The sequence below is a fragment of the Mauremys reevesii genome, linkage group 7 (genome assembly GCF_016161935.1).
Source record: "Mauremys reevesii isolate NIE-2019 linkage group 7, ASM1616193v1, whole genome shotgun sequence".
NCBI lineage: Eukaryota > Metazoa > Chordata > Testudines > Geoemydidae > Mauremys > Mauremys reevesii.
This window is the reverse complement of record NC_052629.1, coordinates 1092329-1105623: the sequence shown is the minus strand read 5'-3', so window position 1 is coordinate 1105623 and position 13295 is coordinate 1092329. Positions and strand designations below refer to the sequence as shown.

The following is a 13295-nucleotide window of genomic DNA, read 5'->3' as shown; positions in this document are numbered from 1 at the left end:
TAAATCATCCCAGCCAGGGCTTTGTCAAGCCGGACCTTAAAAACCTCTAAGGAAGGAGATTCCACCACCTCCCTAGGGAACCCATTCCAGTGCTTCACCACCCTCCTAGTGAAATAGTGTTTCCTAATATCCAACCTAAACCTCCCCCACTGCAACCTGAGCCCATTGCTCCGTGTTCTGTCATCTGGCACCACTGAGAACAGCCGAGCTCCATCCTCCTTGGAACCCCCTTTCAGGTAGTTGAAAGCAGCTATCAAATCCCCCCTCACTCTTCTCTTCTGCAGACTAAATAACCCCAGTTCCCTCAGCCTCTCCTCATAAGTCATGTGCTCCAGCCCTCTAATCATTTTCGTAATCCTCTGCTGGACTCTCTCCAATTTGTCCACATCCTTTCTGTAGTGGGGGGCCCAAAACTGGACACAATACTCCAGGTGTGGCCTCACCAGTGCCGAATAGAGGGGAATAATCACTTCCCTTGATCTGCTGGCAATGCTCCTACTAATGCAGCCCAATATGCCGTTGGCCTTCTTGGTAACAAGGGCACACTGCTGACTCGTATCCAGCTTCTCATCCACTGTAATCCGCAGGTACTTTTCTGCAGAACTGCTGCTTAGCCAGTTGGTTCCCAGCCTGTAGCAGTGCATGGGATTCATCCATCCTAAGTGCAGGACTCTGCACTTGTCCTGGTTGAACCTCATCAGATTTCTTTTGGCCCAATCCTCTAATTTGTCTAGGTCACTCTGTATCCTGTCCCTACCCTCCAGCGTATCAACCTCTCCCCCCAGCTTAGTGTCATCTGTGAATTTGCTGAGGGTGCAATCCATCCCATCCTCCAGATCATTAATAAAGATGTTGAACAAAACCAGCCTCAGGACCAACCCCTGGGGCACTCTGCTTGATACCGGCTGCCAACTAGCCATGGAGCTGTTGATCGCTACCTGTTGAGCCCAACGATCTAGCCAGGTTTCTACCCACCTTATAGTCCATTCATCCAGCCCAGACTTCTTTAACTTGCTGGCAAGAATACTGTGGGAGACTGTATCAAAAGCTTTGCTAAAGTCAAGATATATCACATGCACTGCTTTCCCCTCATCCACAGAGCCAGTTATTGCCTCATAGAAGGCAATCAGGTTAGTCAGGCATGACTTGCCCTTGGTGAATCCATGTTGACTGTTCCTGATCACTGTCCTTTCCTCTCAGGGCTTCAGAATTGATTCCTTGAGGACCTGCTGCATGATTTTGCCAGGGACTGAAGTGAGGCTGACCAGTCTGTAGTTCCCCAGGTTCTCTTTCTTCCCTTTTTTAAAGATGGTCACTATATTTCCTGGCTACAAAGAAGGGACACCGACGAGGTCCAGCTGTCTGTAAGGTGGCCAACAGGAACTGGCCGGCAGCTGGGGTGGCCCTACCCCGCATGCTCTCGGGGGGCAGGGGAGAACGTTCAAGTGGACACTGCTGAGGGAAAGATTTCCCATCCTGTGCAGGGATGTGGGCGCACCCGGAGTGGGATCTCGAAGAAGGGCAGAGCAGAGCAGATTGTGCCAGGGACCCCAGCCAGGTCTTCGTCCCATCCCTCCCCGTGGACCACACACACGCTGAATGCTGGGCTGCAGCGGCAGCAGTCTCCCAGCTCCAGATTCAGCCCTGGTCCAGGTGGGTCCCTCCAGGGTCAGCAGGGGCCAGGCTTTCACAGGAAGGTGTTATTCACACCTGTCTGACGCTGCCCAAAGTGCCTGGCACTGGCAGAGAGGGAGGGGCACGGCCCAGTTCAGCCCATACCCCCCAGCGACGTCACAGTGGAGGCTTAAGGGAGAGCAGCAGCACCGCCTGCCCTTGGCCCTGGTGACTCCCTCCCAGCACATGGCACAGGACGATGTGAATGAGGTTGGTGAGCTCTGCTGTAAGCAGGTGGAATTCATACCTTGCTCCTAATAAATCACCCACGCGCCACCTGCCCACCCGCAATCCACACGACCCTCCCTCCTGGGGTTCGGTGCTGTACTAACTCAGACACTGCACCCAAACTCCGCGTGGCTGGGCCGCGGGTTTCCCTGCACGTCCTCTCTGCCCCAAAGCCTTGTCCCCTCTCACCGGAGAGAGGGGCGCCAATCCTTGTGGTATGGTGGCTGGAACTAACTGTCCCCAGCTGCTGGTATGACTCAGCAACGAGCACATGGCGTCTTCTGCCTGCAGGGGTCGGGCACCTGAGCCTTGGCAAAGGAGCCGCTCCCTTGTCAGCTGGTTCTGAGAGCCTGGCTTAGTGTCAACCTGCTCTCCCTTGTTTTCTTGGAATCCCTGGGGCGTTACTGCCCCTGCCTGGCAGACGCCGGCTTGTGCATTGTTGTCACTCCATTGCAGCCCCTGATTTACACCCATGCAGGATTGGGCCCCAGGCAGCTGTTCTAGAGATGAGCCGAGCCCCCAGCAGGGAGTCACGTATCTGCAGGTTGCGCTGTTCCTCTCGGAGAGCCTCCCCCTTTTAATGCTAGGCCGGGGGCTCGCAGACTTTGTGACAGCGCTGCCCCATTTGAACATGGAGGACGTCATTTTGAAGAGCAAAATATCTTCCTCTGCATAGCGCGGCCTCCTGCCTCATGGAGATGCCATTTTGTAAAGCAAATGGCGTCCTCCATGCACCGTGACCTTGCACGCTCCATACATGCGAGGTCATGGTGTGCGGCGCAAAATGGCACACTAGGGATCACTGTGACCCCATGCGCTGCGACCCACAGTTTGGGAACCGCTGCATTAGGCCCTGGGCCCCACAGATACAGCTACACAGCATTTTGGAGCCTGTGGGAGCGAGCATCCCAACCTGGGTTGGCAGACTAGAAACAGCCGTGTAGCCAGTGCCTTGACATGCCAGCTCAGGCGGGAGCGCGTGGACGTCAGAGCCCGAGCGGCAACTTCAGCGCGGTGGCCACACGGCTAGTAGAGCCCCGCTAGCCCAGGTCTGTCGAGCCAGGCTTCAGGGGGAGGCTGGGAGGCCCCAGAATGCTGTATAGACGTACCCCACTTTGCCTGCCCCATCACTCCCCGCCTCGGGTCCTGGCCCCAGCACCTCTGGTCTCACCAGGACTCTTTCAGCAGGCTGGGAGCCTGCCCCTCCTGGGAACCAGCCAGCCAGCAGGCATCTGCAGCGACCCAGGACAGACTGTTCTACGCCAGACTGTGTTTATCAGTCAGCTGGAATTAAGTATTTAGGGACAGTCCGTGGAAACGCCCCGGGCTAACTGGCCAGTTCTTCTTCGAGTGATTGCTCCTATCCATTCCATGTAGGTGTGCGGCTCTCCGAACATTTTACCCTAGCAACTCCGGCGGGCCTGAGTGGCGCCGCCATGGCGGCGTATATATACCCCAGCCGGCCCGTCCGCTCCTCAGTTCCTTCTTCCCGCCCGTGACGGCCAGTTGGAACAGTGGAGTGCTCCCTTACCTCCACAACCCTAGTGTTTCTCCATAGTTCTAGTGTAGATAGTTTTAGTAGTTAGTTCAGTTCTTGTTGTAGTTGTATATATATTTAGTGTTAATAGTGTTAATAGTTACGGAATTAGAGGTTGCCTCTTCTTGCTTATGCCCGGAGCACCGGGTTTCAAGCCCTGTGCGGCTTGCCAGCGGCCTATGCCGGTTAGCGACCATACGACTCTTGCCTCCGCTGCCTCGAGAGTCGCACCGGCCAGATAAGTGCTCTATTTGTATAGCCTTTAAGCCTCGTGCGAGGGAGAGAGAGACTCTAGGCTGAAGCACTTACTGATGGAGTCTGCGCTCCAACCTCCGGCGCCAGCTCCAGCGGCACCGCTCGACGAGCAGCGCGCTGCACGCACCGCTCCTCTCCCGGGAGGAAGCACGCCGCAAAACAGCAGCGAAAGCCCGCCCAGCCGCCTGTGCAGGCTGAGGCAATGCACGCTAAGTGCACCGCAGACTCCGGCGCCGCCTGGCCGTCGAGTCGGTTCTGCCCAGCTCCCGGTGCCCACCGAGGAGGAGCTGAGGATCCCGTCGGCGCCGGGCGCGCGGCGGAGGCAAGAGAGCTGATCGGCCCGTCATATCAGCCGCCGGCACCACCGGTGCGGACATTCAAGTCCTCGGCAAGCCAGCGATGGTGCGCCTCATCTCCGGGCGACCGTGGCGACGCGGCTCCAGATTCGATCCGGTCTATCTCGCTCCCCATCCCGCCGAATCGCCATCGCGACGCCGCTCAGCGTGCGCTCTAGGTCCCGTCACCGGCACCGCAGCAGGTCGCGTCCAGGCACCGTGGACATCGGGACTCGCGCAGCCGTTCGAGGCGCCGCAGATCCCGAGGTCGGTTCCCGCACCGCCGGGTCGAGCTCGCGCCGCCGGTCGAGCTCCCGCCGCCGCTCCCTTCGGCACCGGAGATCCAGCTCCGGCACCGGAGATCCGGCTCCGGCACCATGTGCAGCACAGGTCCCGCCGCCACTGGACCCCGAGATGCCCGGCACCGACCGCACCGGAGCATCGTCTCACGCCGGCGCTGGACGCCCGCCCAGGCACCGCCACGGCTCCACCCTGGCCCTCCAGGGAACCCTCTGTAGCCTCAGTGGATTTCAGAGCGGTTCCGTTCCCGGATCATGGACCCCAGTATTGGGGACATTGGGTGCCCTATATGAACAGGGGCCTCCCCTGCCACCCAGGCAACCGGGCTCGGCACCATCGGTACCGTGGCCAGAGCCCCGTCCCCACCGCCACGGCCCTTCTTTGGGCCAGGACTGCCTGCCCCAAATCGCCAGGGGCGAGCACCAACAGGAGGAGGTGCTGCCGGGCCACCTCGTCCCTCCAGATGAGGCGCCATCAGGGCCCCGCCCATTGACCTCAGGGCACATCAGGACCTTCTCCGAAGGGTGGCGAGGTGCAAGAAGTCGAGGACCTTGTTACGGACGGGAGATGACGCCCCTGTCAGAGTGGCGCTCCGTTCATTCGCACCATTCAGAAGAACAGTGCCACTATCTGGCAGTCGCCTCCTCCGTTGCCCCCGCGGCGGCGCGTCGAAAGGAATTCCCACCCCACCCCGACTCGCTGGTGGTCCAATCGGTCAATGACCGCGAACGACCGGTCAACCTGCCGCTGCGCCGGCGCATGGACTTAAAAATCTGAGGCCTCCAACTCCGTATCGCCAACCAGATGGCCCTCTTATCCAGATACACTTTTAATATCTTGGGGTGCCTTGCGAAGTTCACAGAGCTAACCCCTCAGGAATCCCGCCCTGAATTCTCAGCGCTGCTGGAGGAGGCAAGTTAGCCTCAGAACTCTGATCAAGGCGGCCGTGGACAGCAGACTCAGGGGCTCGAACGGTAGCATCCGGGGTGACGATGCGCCGCATTGCGTGGCTACAATCTTCCACCCTCCCACCTGAGGTCCAGTACACCCTCCAGGACCTCCCGTTTGACACGCAGGGCTGTTTTCTGAGAAAACGGATGCCAGAATCCAGTCCCTAAAGGATGGGAGGGTCGCGACCGAACTCTGGGTATGCACCGCCAGCAGCCCTACTTCAACCAGGCCAGGTCTCGGCCGTTTAACAACCGCCGAACGGCCCTTCCGCCGTGCGCAACCAGGCGCAGAACTCGTCCAAGGCTCCGCCTTTGACGGGACGCCGAGGACGGCCCATCACTCTCCCAGGATCCATCCTTTGTTTTCCAATCGCCTGGCCCGCTTCCTTCCGGCGTGGTCTGCTATAACATCGGACAGCTGGGTCCTCAGCACCATCCAGCACGGCTACCTCCCACCCACCCTCCCGTCCCTCATCAGGGACCCCTCTCACGAGCAAGTCCTCATACAGGAGGTGCAGGCTCTGTTGAGCGTGGGTGCTATCGAGAGGTGCCTCCCTGCAGGCGGGGCAGGGATTCTACTCAGATATTTCCTCATCCCCAAGGCGAAAGGAGGTCTTCGTCCCATCTTGGACCTCCGGAGCTGAACAGATATCTCTGCAAGCTCAAGTTTCGGATGGTAACCTTGGGGTCCATTATCCCTTCCTTGGATCCGGGAGATTGGTTTGCCCTCGACATGAAGGATGCTTACTTTCATGTGGCGATTTACCCCCACAGACGCTTCCTGCGCTTCACGAGACCCACTACCAGTTTGCGGTGTTACTCCACTGCCCGAGGGTGTTCACCAAGTGCATGGCGGTCGTGGAGAATCCACGTATACCCCTATCTCGACGACTGGCTGATCCGTGGCGCTCTCACGAGCTGGTGACAGCTCAGGTGTCAGAGATACTGCACCTGTTGAAGTCCCAGTTACTGCCGACACAGCGATTGGAGTTCATAGGAGCGGTCCTCGACTCCACCCTCGCCAGAGCCTGCCTCCCTCGTCTCTCACACGAGCGATGGCCTCGCTCATTCGCACCTTGCAAGCCTTCCCTTCCACAACGGCCCGGTCCTGCCTTCGCCTGCTGGGCCACATGGCTGCGTGCACCTTTGTGAGGCTGAGGCTCCGTCCGTTCCAGATGTGGCTGACCCCTAGATCTGGTGGTCACGGTCTCAGACCCCACTCTCCAGACGCTCACCTGGTGGCTGCATCAGGAGGTGGTCTGCGCCCCTCGCCCGTCGGTCACCCTGACCACAGACGCCTCGGCGCTTGGATGGGGGGCTCACATGGGAGACCTGCACACTCAGGGCCTCTGGTCGGCCCAGGAGCTCTCCCTGCACATCAACGTCAGGGAATTGAGAGCGATCCGCCTGGCTTGTCTCGCCTTTCTTGCACACCTCCGGGACCGCTGCGTAGCGGTGTACACGGACAACACGACAGCCATGTTCTATCTGAACAAACAGGGCGGGGCCCGATCCTAGGCGATGCTCCTATGGGACCTGTGTGTAACCCACTTTCTTTCTGCCAGGGTGCAGAACACGCTGGGGTCCCTTCGCCCGACGTAGCCCACACCATCTTCCAAAGGTGGGGATTTCCCCAAATAGACCTGTTTGCCTCCAGGACCAACAGGAAGTGCCACAGGTTCTGTTACGGGCTCCGGACTCCATCTCCGATCGTTCCTCATGTCCTGGACGGGTCCCCTTCTATACGCCTTCCCGCCGTTCCGCTAGTCCAGTACTGCTCAAGCTACGGAGGACAAGGCCGCAGCACTGGTATACCCTGCTCCTCGAGCTATCGATCCGGGATCCCATTCCCCTACCGTTATGGCGGATCTCATCTCCCAGGACCTCGGCAGGCTTTGTCACCCGAACCTGCAGTCGCTGCATCTTACAGCCTGGTTCCTGAGTGGTTGACCGGCGGAGAGGACCTGTTCCGGTGCAGCAAGTTCTCCTTGAAAGCAGGAAACCGTCCACACGCTCTACCTACCTGGCAAAGTGGCGATCAGCAAGGTCTTAACCCCTTCGTCCCGATCCAGACGGTCCTCGACTACCTCTGGTACCTGAAAGGCCAAGGTCTCGCGATCTCCCCTGAGGGTACACCTGGCGGCGCTTCGGCCTTCCGGCCTGCTGTAGATGGTCGCTTTTCCAACCCCATGGTCGCCCGCTTCCTCGGATCTGAACCTGGCTCTCACCCAGCTGATGCGCCCGCCCTTGAGCCCATGGCCTCCTGCTCCCTCGTCCATCTCACCTGGAAGACGGCCTTCCTCGTGGCAATCACATCCGCCAGGGTCCCCATATACCGTCTTCCACGCGGACAAAGTGCAGCATCCGGCCTTCCTCCCAAAGGTGGTGTCGGCCTTTCATCTTAATCAGGAGATCTTCCTCCGGTCTTCTTTCCAAAGCCGCACGCCTCACCTCGTGAGCAGCAGCTCCACAACATTGACCGAACTAAGTCCTTCTCCCAGCTCTTTGTCGCAATGCGGAGCGCATGAAAGCGAGCCTGTTTCATCTCAACGGATTTCTTCCTGGGTGACATCCTGCATCCCATCCAGGACATCTGTCGGCGGCCACCTGGTCTTCAGTCCATACCTTCGCTTCCCACTGGCGTTGGTGCAGCAGTCTAGAGGTAAGGCTTGGGAATCACCTACATGGAATGGATAGGAGCAATCACTCGAAGAAGAAAAAGCGGTTACTCACCTGTAGTAACTGGTGTTCTTCGAGATGTGTTGCTCCTATCCATTCCAAACCCGCCTCCTTCCCCACTGTCGGAATAGCCGGCAGAAGGAACTGAAATGTTCATGGAATGGATAGGAGCAACACATCTCGAAGAACACCAGTTACTACAGGTGAGTAACCGTCTTTTTCTCTTTGCTCAGTTAGGCAGCCCCACGTTGCGCTGGACGGACGGACAGGCGGACGGGCGGGCGGCCTGCTTGCCGCTAACCTCCCTGGCCTGATTCTGCCGGGAGCGCTGGAGAGCCGGATTCCTGTCCCCTTCCCAATGCCTGGGGCTTGGTCCTTTGTCTTACATCCCAGCTGCTGTTTTTATGTGTACTGCCCAGCCCCCGACACACGGGTTCAGGTAGGGGACGGGCTGTGGTCACACAGGTAATTGTCCAGCCGCATCCAACAGGTCTGCTGGGCTGGCTGTCTCCATGGTAACTTCAGTCACATGCTCACGTCCATTCATACCAACCTGGTCAATTCATCATTTAACCCCCCATCTCTGGAAAGAAATTAACCCCTTTGGTAGCAGTACAAAAGTGAATGGAGAAACTGAGTCATACATGCTTTTCATAACCCCTCCCCCCCCCCAATTTCCCATGTTCTCCTGCAGGGCTTTCTCGTCTCTCACACACTGCTCCTCTCAGTCTCTCCAACACCCTGCTGCTGCTCCAAGCACGTCACCCCCAAACCTGCTCTTCTGGGTCCCTGCGCTGCCTCCTCATCTCTTTTTGTCCTTGCCCTCACCTGCCAGGTAGCTGCACCCCTTCCTCCATCGCCACCCAGCCCTGCTCCCCGCGTCTCCTTCCATAGGCTCTACCCCTCGCCTCAGCACACCAAGCTACACCACCCTCCTCCTGGCCCCTCAGAGCATCTCACTCCGCCTGCTGTTCAGCACAACCCTGGCCCCTCCCCAGCACAGCACAAATCATGTGCCACAATGGGAGACGTTCTGTTCAGCTGGGCCCAAAGGAGACAAAAAGGCTGATTCTCACCCAAGGACAGAGCTTCCTGCCGTCACAGATCAAACAGCGAGAGAGCAGCTTTTCCTCAGGCCTGGACTCTCTCTTTAGCTTTCTGCTGCTGGCATACTGCCCACCCCCACCTGGCCAGGACTCCAGGGGGGCTGCCCAGGAAGCTTGTTTACAAGGTGGGGGACACGGTTTGGCTCTGTGCTGCATCACAGCAGGCCTGCGGGGCACTTCCCCTCTGCAGAGCCAGGGATGCCCGGCCTCACCCTGCTCATGTCTGAGCTGAGAGGAGGTGCCATGCTGGCAGGGCTTGAAGCCTCTCAGCAGCCGTTCTTCCCCCTGAGACGCCAGACTCAGCCCAGAGAGGAAAGGTCCCTGTGTATCGAGGGAGATGCTCGCAGCCCGGGAACGCTGAGCCAGGCACCGAGCCAGAATGCGAGAGACGCTGCCATCTCCGCTAGCAGGGTGCAGAGTAGATCTGTGGCACCAGAGTGCCCCAGCCCAGGCACCAGCCAGCCGCGAACATGCTGTTACTGGCGTTCCAAGACGTGATGGCACCAAGGTGATAGGAATGGAGGCTGCATATAGATGCCAAGTAGGCAGCAGTTTACGAAAAAAACCCAGGGGCTTAGGTCCCAACTCTCAGGGTGCCAGAGCCTTGTGGCAGGTGCTGGAGCACAAGAGCCCCCAGAAATGGAGCTTCTGTATCAGACCTGAGCCGAAGGCAGAGCAGGAACCAAGGAAAGGAAAGCCAGGGCGCCGGGGTCCAGAGAAGCGTCAGTGCAGAAGCTGCTTTGTTGGCCGCATCATTGGAGTGGATGGGAACAGTCTAAGGGAAGCGTTTATAGTCGGCGGGGGGACCCCTTCCAGGGGCCGGCTCACTCTCCACCCCACCACTGCTGCCCTCAAGGATAGAATTGGAGACGTCCTGCCAGGCCTGGGCTAAGGAGCTCCTGGGAGTATCAGTACAAACCCCTAAGAGCTGTGAGGTGTGATGGACATTTCAGACAGCCAGGAGCTCCCCTCCCATGACAGGAACACGCTCCTGTGCTTCTCTCCAAATTTCCCAGCTCCTCCAGGCAGGACCCTGAGCACTGTGGTCACTAGATGTTTGCAAACCCCAAAGAACCAGGAGCATTTGTGTTCCTGGGCCCGTGTGGGCGGATGGAACATATGGCTGGACTGGGATCCCAGGAAAATGTCAAGGACGCCAGCGCTGAGCTGCTTCTCTCGCAGCCTGTGAGAGCCAGCATCCCTGACGGAAGGCCCAGAGGTGCTGGCATTCTGCCTATAATTATCTAAGCCCGCCACCTTCCTGAGCAGAGAGGAAGCAATAAAACAGGAGAGTGTCTGAGCCCAGCTGTGCTAATCAGCCGGCAGGATGCACTCACTCCCAGTGAAGCTGCAGCCCATTAGCGCCCAGCTCCGCGTGCTCTCAGCTGCGCTGGAATTCCCACAGGACTCCTTCCCCCAGCCCCAGCAGCTCCTCCAGGCTTCCCGAGACTCAGGCCCCTGCGAGCCCCATCCCTGCCGCGTTCCCAGGGCCCTGCGCCTACTCCCAGCGGCTGCTCATGCCGCAGAGAGGAGCAATGCTGGGGCAGCTGTAATGGCATGCGACACTGCCCAAGCTCTCCGGTGATACCCCAGTTCTTCAGGTTTGGATCCCATTTCCCACCTCTGAAAATGCCTCCCTTGACTGTCTCACTCCATGTGGCCATTTGTTCCCTCTGACGGCCCCCTGGAGCCTTCCCGAGCGAAGCGGGAACGAGCCCCTCCCTGCACCCAGAGCCAGCAGAGCCGTTCATCCTCCCTGCCTGCGCCCAGCCCAGCGTCTGGTGATCCATACGGTCCCTGCTGTGCTCCTTGTGCCCATTCACTGGCTCTCACCACCAACCCCTCCAGTGGCAGGAGCACGCTGGGGTCATTTCTTGACATGGTCAGTGATTGTCCCTCCCACTTTGCTGCACAGCCCCTCAAGTCCCTTTCCTGTGGCCCCGCAAGTCTCTCCAGACAAGAACGGCGATAGTCAGGCAGAGCAGTGACGAGTGGTATAAACACCCAGACAGAACAGAGACAACACGTCCTTCAGTCCCTTTAGCAAGTGCGTAGCCCCTTCTTTGGAGTCTCCCATTTGAAGGTGTCCTGTTTTTATTGTGGGGCTCGCAACTGAGCATGCAGCGCTAGAGCCCTGTCCGCACTACAGCTGAAACCGGCTAGCTCCCTGCTCAACACACGTTTCCCGCACAGCCATTGCTAGCACGCCGTAGCCGTCTGCCCGCCCAGCATGGACAAGAATAGTTCCTGAGACTCGTGCTAGCAACTCGGACACAGCAGGCAGAGGATAGCCGGGGTTTATAGCACAGTCAGTCACCACATGGCTGCCAAGGAGAAAACAAATCGCTGTTCACAATGACCAAGGACACTTGTGCTAGAATCATGCTAGCGGTAACTGCTGGAACTGCATTAATCACAACCTTGCTACCAAATCACACCCTAGCCTGGCCCCGTGGAACGGCAACCCCACTGTGTTTCCCTTGGTCACAAACATGCACTTGGACCAAAGAGAGAGCTCAGGTTTTTGTCTGGCCTGATCTGTTTTCGGAAGCCCCCTGGCCTCCTCTTCCCAGGTGCTGCCAGGTGTGTCAAGACCAAGGCTGCTCTTTGCTCGGTGTGGTTAGGCGCTCTGGAGATGGGTGGCCCTGTTCTTGGCTCCCCTTGCCCCCCTCCCATGTGTCCCTCACTGAAACTCAGGGGTTTTTTGTGGTTGGCCTCTCACAATACCAAAAGAAGGGGGAAGGCCTGAAAATGAATCAGGATCCTGAGACTGACAGTCCCCAGGGCCAATGGAGAGAGGCCAAGACTCCAGGTCAGCATAATTGACAGGGCAGGCCGGCCAATGGGGGAGCCAGGAGCCTGGGGGCCCATCCTCAGTGTGAGCCGGGGCTGCCTGAGCCACAATAGGGCAGAGCTAAGGGGAGAGCAGCAGCCCAGAAGGCAGAGCCGGGCTGGAGGCGAGCAGCAGCACTGAGCCACAGGAGTGGGAGCTGGGGTAGCACAGACCAGCCACACCGACGAGGAGCCAGGGCTGGAGCCTGGAGCTGCGGGGCCGGAGCTGGGGAGCAGACACTGGCCGTGCCGCACAGAATCCTGCAGCTGAGCACAGCGAGCAGCTGGGGAGAGAGAGGGGGGCCCGGGGCAGAGGGCCCAGCGCAGGAAGACATTGCCAGAGAAGAGGCCGCGCAGGCTGGACTCAGAGGTTGGTTGTGACCCCAATGGGGGGCTAATGCTGGGGAGAAGGGTCCTGGCACGTAGAGCCTGAGGCCGTATGGCCATCCCCAGAGCAGAGTCCGACCCGCGGTGTCACTGCAGCATGGCCAGGGCCTGGACGGGGGCCTGGGACGTGTGAGGAGCCGACTGGGAACTGTCCTTACGGCCCAGCGATGCTGACTGTGCTGTCCTCCTCCCCACAGGGCGGGGTCTTGGTTTCCTTTAGCTTTTTCCATATTTTTCGGACAGTTGCTGTTTGATAAATCGTATGTGGTTTGAACGTAATGCTGGGATCAGTGGGTCAGGGATGTGGCCAGTGTGGAGAGAGCACCCCAGAGTGGGGACACCCTAGGCCCTGTCTTACGTGACCACAACAAGACTGGGGTTCAGCCTCCCAGGGATCCTGGCCCCAGCCGTGTCGGGGTTACGAGGATTCTGCCAGACAGGAGAGTGGAAGGGGGCCCTCGTGGGCAGGCAGGCCCCTGGGTAAAGGGCGTGGGAGCGAGGACTCAGATCCTTTCGCTAGCCCACTTCACCGGGGTCGTGCAGAAGCCAGGAACACTCCCCACAATAGCAGGACCATCCCCCGCTCACACTTAGTGGCCTGTTGAACACAGTCTCTCAGTATTTCAATGCTGCTTCGGGAGGCAAGTCCGGGAGCCGGGCGATTTAAATATGTTTGGCTTTGCCACCCGCTCCTTCGCCTGCTGCAGTCCCCACTCACTAGGCCAACAATTGCAGGGGCCCCAAGAATCCTCCCCCTGCATTGCCCAGGTCTATTTCACAGTCTGCTCCTCGAAGTTACTTCCTTTCCACAGGCCACACTCAGCATGTCGCACCTGTCACTACCTTGAGTCCCCTGCCGCGGCTATTCAGCTGCCGCCCCCGCTCAGCCCTGGCTGGTTCCCATGGGTTAGCCACACTCTGCGAGGACGCTGGGAGTTCAGTGGCACGGCTCCTTGGTCAGTTTCCCAGTCAGACCTGCACAGGGGCTTCCTGAGCTCCCTGTCGAGAGTCA

At 58.9% G+C, this 13295-nt stretch overlaps 1 protein-coding gene across 1 annotated transcript in view; it reads right to left on the bottom strand.

Annotated features, from left to right (window-relative positions):
* Positions 1 to 13295, bottom strand: part of HPSE2 (heparanase 2 (inactive)) — a 275991-nt gene that overhangs the window by 43926 nt on the left and 218770 nt on the right. The window lies entirely within an intron of this gene.